We start from the raw sequence: 8,146 nt of genomic DNA on the forward strand, positions 1-8,146 counted from the left end.
TCCTGGATCTCTTGTGTCCCCTTCACACTCACACCCACACAACGTCTTTGAGACATGTGACTTCAGAGAGCCATACTTTGGGGCCAGATGTCCTGCTGTGATGTTCTTTCTCCAGTTATAAGTTTCTGGTATTTCAAGCCAACCCCATCCTTTCTCTTCAAACCTCATAACCCACTCCCGATGTGGTCCTTTTGTCTGAGTCTATCTTTTCTCCACCATAATCTCATTCTCACAGATCCCTCTAACTAAGCTAAAATATTTAAGACAGAAAAATGAGTTAGATTTGGAACTCAACTGCTGAATACTCCTTCTTTCTTTCCTTTCCTCTGTGCTATGTGTTAGACACTGTGCTAGAATCTGCGTATGTGGTGACAAATGAACTAGGTGCAATTCCTGCACTCCTGCACCTTACAGTGTAGGACATACGATACAGTGAGAGGCAGGCTGAAGCCAGGACACCCCAGGGGTCAAGGCCCAGGTTGTGTCAGTATTTGCTGATGTAAGATTGCACAAGTCACTTTAGCTCTTAGAATCTCTTCTCTCACTTGTAAAACATTTGGATTTAGGTTTCTGGGTTCTTTTCTGCCCCTTTATGTTCGATGATTCTATAAAGTAAAATTCTCTCACGTTGCGTTTCAGGGTGGTGGCAAATGTTATCTTTGAACTTGATTGTTGTAAGCAAGACTCAATCAAGATTGTCTAAGTTGCTGAAAGCTTTGAGCCACCAGCACTGTGTATGCGTATGCCCTGCAGAAAGTACAGGGTGATTGTCAATGCTTACCATGCAACTGTTGAACCCTGAAGTATTTGGATTCTGTAGAGAAATTTACTGAATTGAAGGGAAGATGCAAGCCTTGGGAAAAGGATTTAATAATACCTTGCACAATTTAACACCAGCTGGAGAGTAGATCCACCAATCCCATTGTTGTGCTTGGGTTTAACTGAATGACTGCATTTGAAAGCCACCGCTGTGCTGTTGTGAACAGTAGCAGGAGCTCATGTATTGTTCAGGGTCCCCAAGAACAACTTAGAGATATGAGAAGACCCTATTTGAAATACCGAAGTTGAGTTACTTTACCAGAGGCGAACACAGAGCTGAAAATCGGTCTCATGTGCAGTAATTTTTACATCGCACTCTGTGCTTTCTCACATGCAGATCTAGTGAAAGCATGAAATGAAGCATGAATCCCAATAAATTTTTGTTGTTGTTGTTGTTTAGAGGGAGTTTCGCTCTTGTCACCCAGGATGGAGTGCAGTGGTATGATCTCAGCTCACTGCAACCTCTGCCTCCCGGGTTCAAGTGATTCTCCTGCCTCAGCCTCCCGAGTAGCTGGGATTACAGGTGCCTGCCACCACACCTAGCTGATTTTTGTGTTTTTGGTAGAGACAGGGTTTCACCATGTTGGCCAGGCTGGTCTTGAACGCCTGACCTCGTGATCCGCCCACCTCAGCCTCCCAAAGTGCTAGGATTACAGGCATGAGCCACTGCGTCCGGCTTAAAAATTGTTTTTCAAATAAATATTAGGTAACACCCCAGCAGAGGCTGGTGGTTCCTCTACTATACAATGTACACCTGTGGTTCAGATTTTCACTCTCAGCAGAAGAAAGCTTAGAGAGATGTTATACGTGAAAGAACCTCACACCTGCAATGAATGGCTCAAAAACTTACAGGAAGAGTTTTACTACACTCTATTGTGTTAATATATTCCTCCTGCAAAGGGTGTTTTTTTAAGGAAAAAAATTACATCCATCACAAAAGATCCCCGTTTGGTTTGCTTTATGGCTAAAGAATGGTTCTATTTAAACTAATCATCTATTATAAGACATTGAAGTTGAACCCACAGAGTGGGGCATGGCTCTTGGGGTTGGCATTGCCCTTGATTGGCCATGTGACCTTAGGCATTAGAATAAATTTCTTTGGCACTTCCCCTGACTAAAATGTGCAGACAGCAGCAATTTCTATCCTTTTTTCTTACCCTATATGTTGATTACTATGTAGTAAAGTGGATGGAGTTCTTCAAGAGAAAGGCTTGCTTTTAGTACGGGCCCACTGTGTCGTATTGATGGGATGCACCAGTATATTTAGAACTGTGATCAGAATTGAATTGAGTTACTAAAAAATGCAAGGCACTTAGACTCTTGGGAATACTTGATCATTATAAAATGTGGCCAAAATTATAATGAAATTACTGCTTAGGCTTTTCGGACTTCAGACACTCTGGTCACCTCTGACAAAGAAGGGGCTTGAGTTCATGGGCATTCTCTTCTCCTGGCTGTTTTCTATAGTAAATTGTTTTACCTTTTTCCTTTCCAGACCTCTTGTTTCCTGCCTCTTGTTTTCTGCTTCCTCCACTTCTGCTTCTTGTTCTTCTTTACTCAGTGTTCCTCTGCTACTCACACAAGTGAGGGAATCGGTATTTAAACTCAAACACTTGGGGTCTAAGGAGTCTGTGGGAGTCAAGTGACACAGTCTTTTGTTGGGACCCAGAGAAGGATTATATTACAACGTTCCAGTTCCCCAGGGAAAAGCTGAGTTTGCTATTCAGCGGTTTAATTAAGAAAGAGCTGATACTGAAGGTCATGTCTGAAGAGACAACAAACAAAACCCCAAAATGAACATCTTCTAGAATGCCAAGCCATTGTAAAGAGCATACTATCAAAGTTGCAACACTCAGGAAATGCTGAGATAGTGTGGTTTCCATTATTAGCATTATTTTTTAAAAAGGTATGGGATATCTGTCATAAGGCCCATATGTACAACTGGGTCTCTTGAGATTCAGCAGATGAGAGCTGCTAAATTTAAAAAGTTTGACTGAAATGTAAACATGGAGTTTTAAGAGAACACACTTTCACTGAATTGAGAAAAACAGTGAGTTGTAAAAAATTAAATGAAATAATACTGAATCACTTGGATTTGCTTTTAAAGTGACATGAAATTTTTTTTGGCGTATTAATTTAATTTTAGGTATAATTCAACTTATTTCTCTTCTAAAAAATGTTTTAAGGTTTTCTTATCAAAAACAATGATAAGAAAGCACACTTTCTGGTTTGACAGTGAAATATGCATTCCACTATGAATCGACCATCACGGTAGGTGTGTTAATACCAGGTGAGCAAGATAGTGTTAGCCCCCGGGAGGCTTGCGGTTCAGCCAGAAGAGGAGGTTGACAGACCATTACAGGAAGGAGGAGCAAGTCCTGGGAAAGGGGCTAGGACAAAGAGGTAAGACAACCCCAGAAGGGGCCATTAACTTCAAAGGAGGCCTCCTGCGGAAGTGGCATATAATTGGAGATGTGCTCTATGGTAAATGCTACAATAGCAGCCTCAGCAAAAGCTACAGGATGGCTGATGGGAGATTATTTTGCCTGCAAATGTCAAAGAGCCTGGGAGGGCCTTGAAGGAGGACAGAGTACGAAGGAGGCATTTGAAAGGGATGGAGAGCATATGACTGCGCCCGGCCTGAAGTAAGCACATTTTTAAAAAACTTGCATTTTAAGTTTTCAATCAAATTTATCATAGGCCGGGCACAGTGGTTCACACCTGTAAACCCAGCACTTTGGGAGGCCGAGGCGGGCGGATCACCTGAGGTTGGGCGTTCAAGACCAGCCTGGCCAACACGGAGAAACCCCGTCTCTACTAAAAATACAAAAATTAGGCGGGTGTGGTGGCACATGCCTGTAATCCCAGCTACTCAGGAGGCTGAGGCAGGAGAATCTTGAACCTGGGAGGTGGAGGTTCAGTGAGCCGAGATCGTGCCATTGCACTCCAGTCTGGGCAACAAGAGTGAAACTCTGTCTCAAAAAAAAAAAAAAAAATTATCTCTGAATTATGGTCTTATAAATTGCAAACAGACCTATTCCTCCGCACATGGCAACATTGAAGATTCCTCTGTTTACTTCCACATGATATTGCTTCTGCCTAGAATTCTGCATTGATCAGTTTTGTTGATTAACTCCCACACATCCTTTAGATATCAGCTTTAAGGAGGCTTCCTTTCCTAGCATCTCCCTCTCTCCTCTTGCCCACCCAATCTGAAACAATTTCCCCTAAACTCATCACTCATCACACCTTTTATTTTTCTTTCACAACACTTATCAAAAGTATAGATTTCTTTTTTTTTTTTTTTTGGAGACAGAGTTTCACTCTTGTTGCCCAGGCTGGAGTGCAATGGCACAATCTTGGCTCACCACAACCTCCACTTCTGGGGTTCAAGCGATTCTCCTGCCTCAGCCTCCCGAGTAGCTGGGATTACAGGCATGTGCCACCATACCCGACTAATTTTGTATTTTTAGTAGAGACAGGGTTTCTCCATGTTGGTCAGGCTCTCAAACTCCCGACCTCAAGTGATGTGCCCACCTCAGCCTCCCAAAGTGCTGGGATTACAGGCGTGAGCCACCACGCCCAGCCAGATTTCTTTTTCATGATTTGTTTTTTCTATTAGACTGTAAGCTACCTATAAATAGATAACTAATATATTTAGTTTAATATTATATCGTTAGGACCTGGCACAATATCTGGAACAAACCAAGTGTGCAATAAATATTTGTAAAATTATGATATATTTTGCTTTTTCTACTGTATAAGAGATACTATAGGAATACATAGATAGATAATTGTTGTTAGCCCTTATGGGGACGCTTAGTGTCTCTATTGCCTTCAAGATGAAAAGATACATTGTATTAGGGATAAAAAGGAATACAAAAAGTGTAGTGATTGACTATGGAAATATTTTCTTATCATAATGTGTGTGATTTTTTTTCCCTTTTTTTTTTTTTTGAGACGGAGTCTTGCTCTGTTGCCCAGGCTGGAGTGCAGTGGCATGATCTCAGGTCACTGCAACCTCCACTTCCCAGGTTCAAGCGATTCTCCTGCCTCAGCCTCCCGAGTAGCTGGGATTACAGGCGGCTGCCATCATGCCCAGCTAATTTTTGTATTTTTAGTAGAGATGTGGTTTCACCATGTTGGTCAGGTGGGTCTCGAACTCCTGATCTCATGATCAGCTTGCCTCAGACTTCCAAAGTGCTGGGATTACAGGCGTGAGCCACCGAGCCTGGCCAATAATATTTGTAAATATTAAACATTAAGGAAATTCATGATGCTAGAGAACTATATATTTATTCAGTGATGTCATTAAATGAGTTTATACATTATTAATTACAGTATTATATAATTTTGGGGGATGATATATATGGTGAGAGACATAGACTATTATTTATTTCTATATTTATTTTTAATTGACAAAAATTGCATATATTTATCATGTACAACCTGTTTTGAAATAGGTATACATTATGGAATGGCTAAATTAAATTAATTAACATATGTATTATCTCATATGCTTATTTTTGTTGTGATGAGGACACTTAACATTCACTGTCAGCAATTTTTGAGAATACAATACATTGTTATTAACTACAGATAACCATGTTGTTTAATAGATCTTTTGAATTTCTTCGTCCTATCTAGCTGAAATTTTGCATTCTTTGGCCAACAAATGTACAACCTTTTTGGTAGCTGGATACATATATCACACCCCTTGCAATATTAGCCCCAGAGTCCCCACGCTTTTTGGTTGCTGGGTGTCTAGAGCTCAGGTTGAGGAAATTAAGACTTCAGGAATATTTCTAACAGGAGAAGAAGACTGAAAGGATAATTGAGAGGATTCAAGGATTTGTTGATTTCTAGTGCTGGTGGAATTTATGTATGCCCTTCAATTTTGTATTGTTTAAAAATTTTCATCTTCCTTTTCAAGACTACGTGGATTAATTTTAAATACTCTTTAAATAACCAGCAGTTGCTCTGGCATGTGTTCACTGATGACCATATTTAGTTAAGAAGACACTGTTCTTCTGTATTTGCTTTCAGCTCTGATAGACAGTAGGGAAATAAGCACTTTAAAGTACAACAAACCAAAGCATTATGTAATAGGCAGAAGCAAACACATAATCAGATAAATGTATAAATATTTACAGAGTTTAGCTGCATTGGGCATTAAAACAAATAAACAAAAATCCACACTGTCACCCTTCTTTCAAAATTTTAGTCAGGCAGCCTTCAGGTAAAGCAAAGAAACTTTCTAGGCAGTGAAACTGATGTGAGAGCTAATACTTACCTTGGGCTAAAATATGCCAGCTAAGTGATTTATAGGTAATAATTCATATAGTGCTTATGCTAACTGTAATGGATGCTGTGGTGTGTCACACAGATGTCCCCCTATAGGCCCAAGGCATTGCTCCCATTTCCGGAAGTGTTGTCTGCTGACAGCTCATAGCTAAATCCTTCCCTAGAAATTGCTCTTGGCAGGGAGGAGCTGCCTGTCCAAGGCTACAGACTTTTTCAGGCCTGTATCCAATCACTGGTCAATATCTCTTCAGGGCCACGCCAGCTTCGGAGCTGGAATTAGTGGGATCAGCTGAGGCCTCTGTTGCCACTGCCTCACCGTTCAACTTCTCTCTCTCCTCAATCTTGCTTCTCTCACTGCCTTACTGGTGTTTGTCCTGAGAGCATGCCCTCCACAAATTTAACATCTCTCAGAGTGCTATTATCAGGATTTATGAGAAAGTTGAGGTGCAGAGAGGTCAAGGAACTTGTTGCAGCTCACTGAACTGGTAAGTTGCAGAGCTAGCACCTGAACCCAGACTGCATGACCTTAACTACCATCTTTTGGAGCACAAGGTTTGTGGTGATATAGTAGATCAGGTGTGCCACATCATGAGGCTATTTAAACTGGAGGTTGGAAGAGTTTTGATAGCTCCATTAGGTAATTGGGGGCCTTTGTAATCAGGGGAAAGCATGGGTTTGGAAGTCGAACTGATGAGAATTCTAATTTGAGCTCTAGTCATTCCTGGAAAAGTTGCTTATTTATTTTGTTTCAGTTTTCTCTATTACAAAATGGTAATAACGACACCAAACTTATAGGGTGATAGTGAAGATTAAATATAATGTATGAAAAGCAACTTGTATAGCACCTAGGATGATTGCAGCAGGTAACCAGCTAATGCATGGTCATTGCTGTTGTTTTAGGGTAGGTTCTTTTTTTTTTTTTTTTTTGAGATGGAGTCTCGCTCTGTCACCCAGGCTGGAGTGCAGTGGCATGATCTCAGCTCACTGCAAGCTCCACCTTCTGGGTTCACGCCATTCTCCTGCCTCAGCCTCCCCAGTAGCTGAGACTACAGGCACCCCCCACCATGCCCGGGTAATTTTTTTGTATTTTTAGTAGAGACAGGGTTTCACCGAGTTAGCCAGGATGGTCTTCATCTCCTGACCTTGTGATCAGCCCGCCTCGGCCTTCCAAAGTGCTGGGATTACAGGCGTGAGCCACCACGCCCGGCCATTTTAGGGTAGGTTCTTAAGCTAGGGTGGAAATTTATGGAGAAGATGGGAATAGAAGTCAAAATACTGAAAAAGGTATTTTAGAAAGGTAGAGATGGCTGCATGATGTGTGATGGTGTATGATGGGATGGAAGAGCTGGATGCAGGTATGTTAAGTACCAATAATTAGAATTTTCTAGTAATATAAAGATATGTGGTAAAGAGGGTCAAACCTTGGGCAGTGGCTGTGGAAACACAGAGGAAAAAAGTAAACCTGGGTGATATCTTAAAGAATTGGCGAGATTCTGTGCATACAGGGCAAGCAAAGAGGCAGTGAAAAGCAGCCAGGCAATTTGAAGAACAAAAGGCTGAGGAAAGTAATACCATTGAGGGAAAATATAGGGAAACCAAGGAAGGTGCAATAGTTGGGGCCGTGGTGAAAAATTCTGATGTTGAGGTGAGAGTGAGTAATAGATGTGAAAAGGATTGAGAAGAATCTGAACGAGAAAGGAGTTTTTCTAGAAAGCCAATGGTTTTATTAATTGTGATCTTTAAAAGGCAAGATTTCTGGTTGTAGCTTTTCTGGCTAAAATTTTGAGGGACAGAGGGGCAACAGATGTGGCTGCCTGGAACAGGTGCCATCCTTCTATAAAAGGGAGACGAAGACATTGGAATGGGGAAGGACATCAGAATTGGGTTTGCAAAGAAAAGGGTCAAGATAGATTCATTCATGGAGATCACGTGAGGGGTGGATGCTGTCTTTTTACAAACGAAATCCCTTTCTATGTGGGTCCTATGGGAGGTATTCCGTGAAATCTACCAATTCCAAAACTGA

The sequence above is a fragment of the Pan paniscus genome, chromosome 5 (assembly GCF_029289425.2).
Source record: "Pan paniscus chromosome 5, NHGRI_mPanPan1-v2.0_pri, whole genome shotgun sequence".
Lineage (NCBI taxonomy): Eukaryota > Metazoa > Chordata > Mammalia > Primates > Hominidae > Pan > Pan paniscus.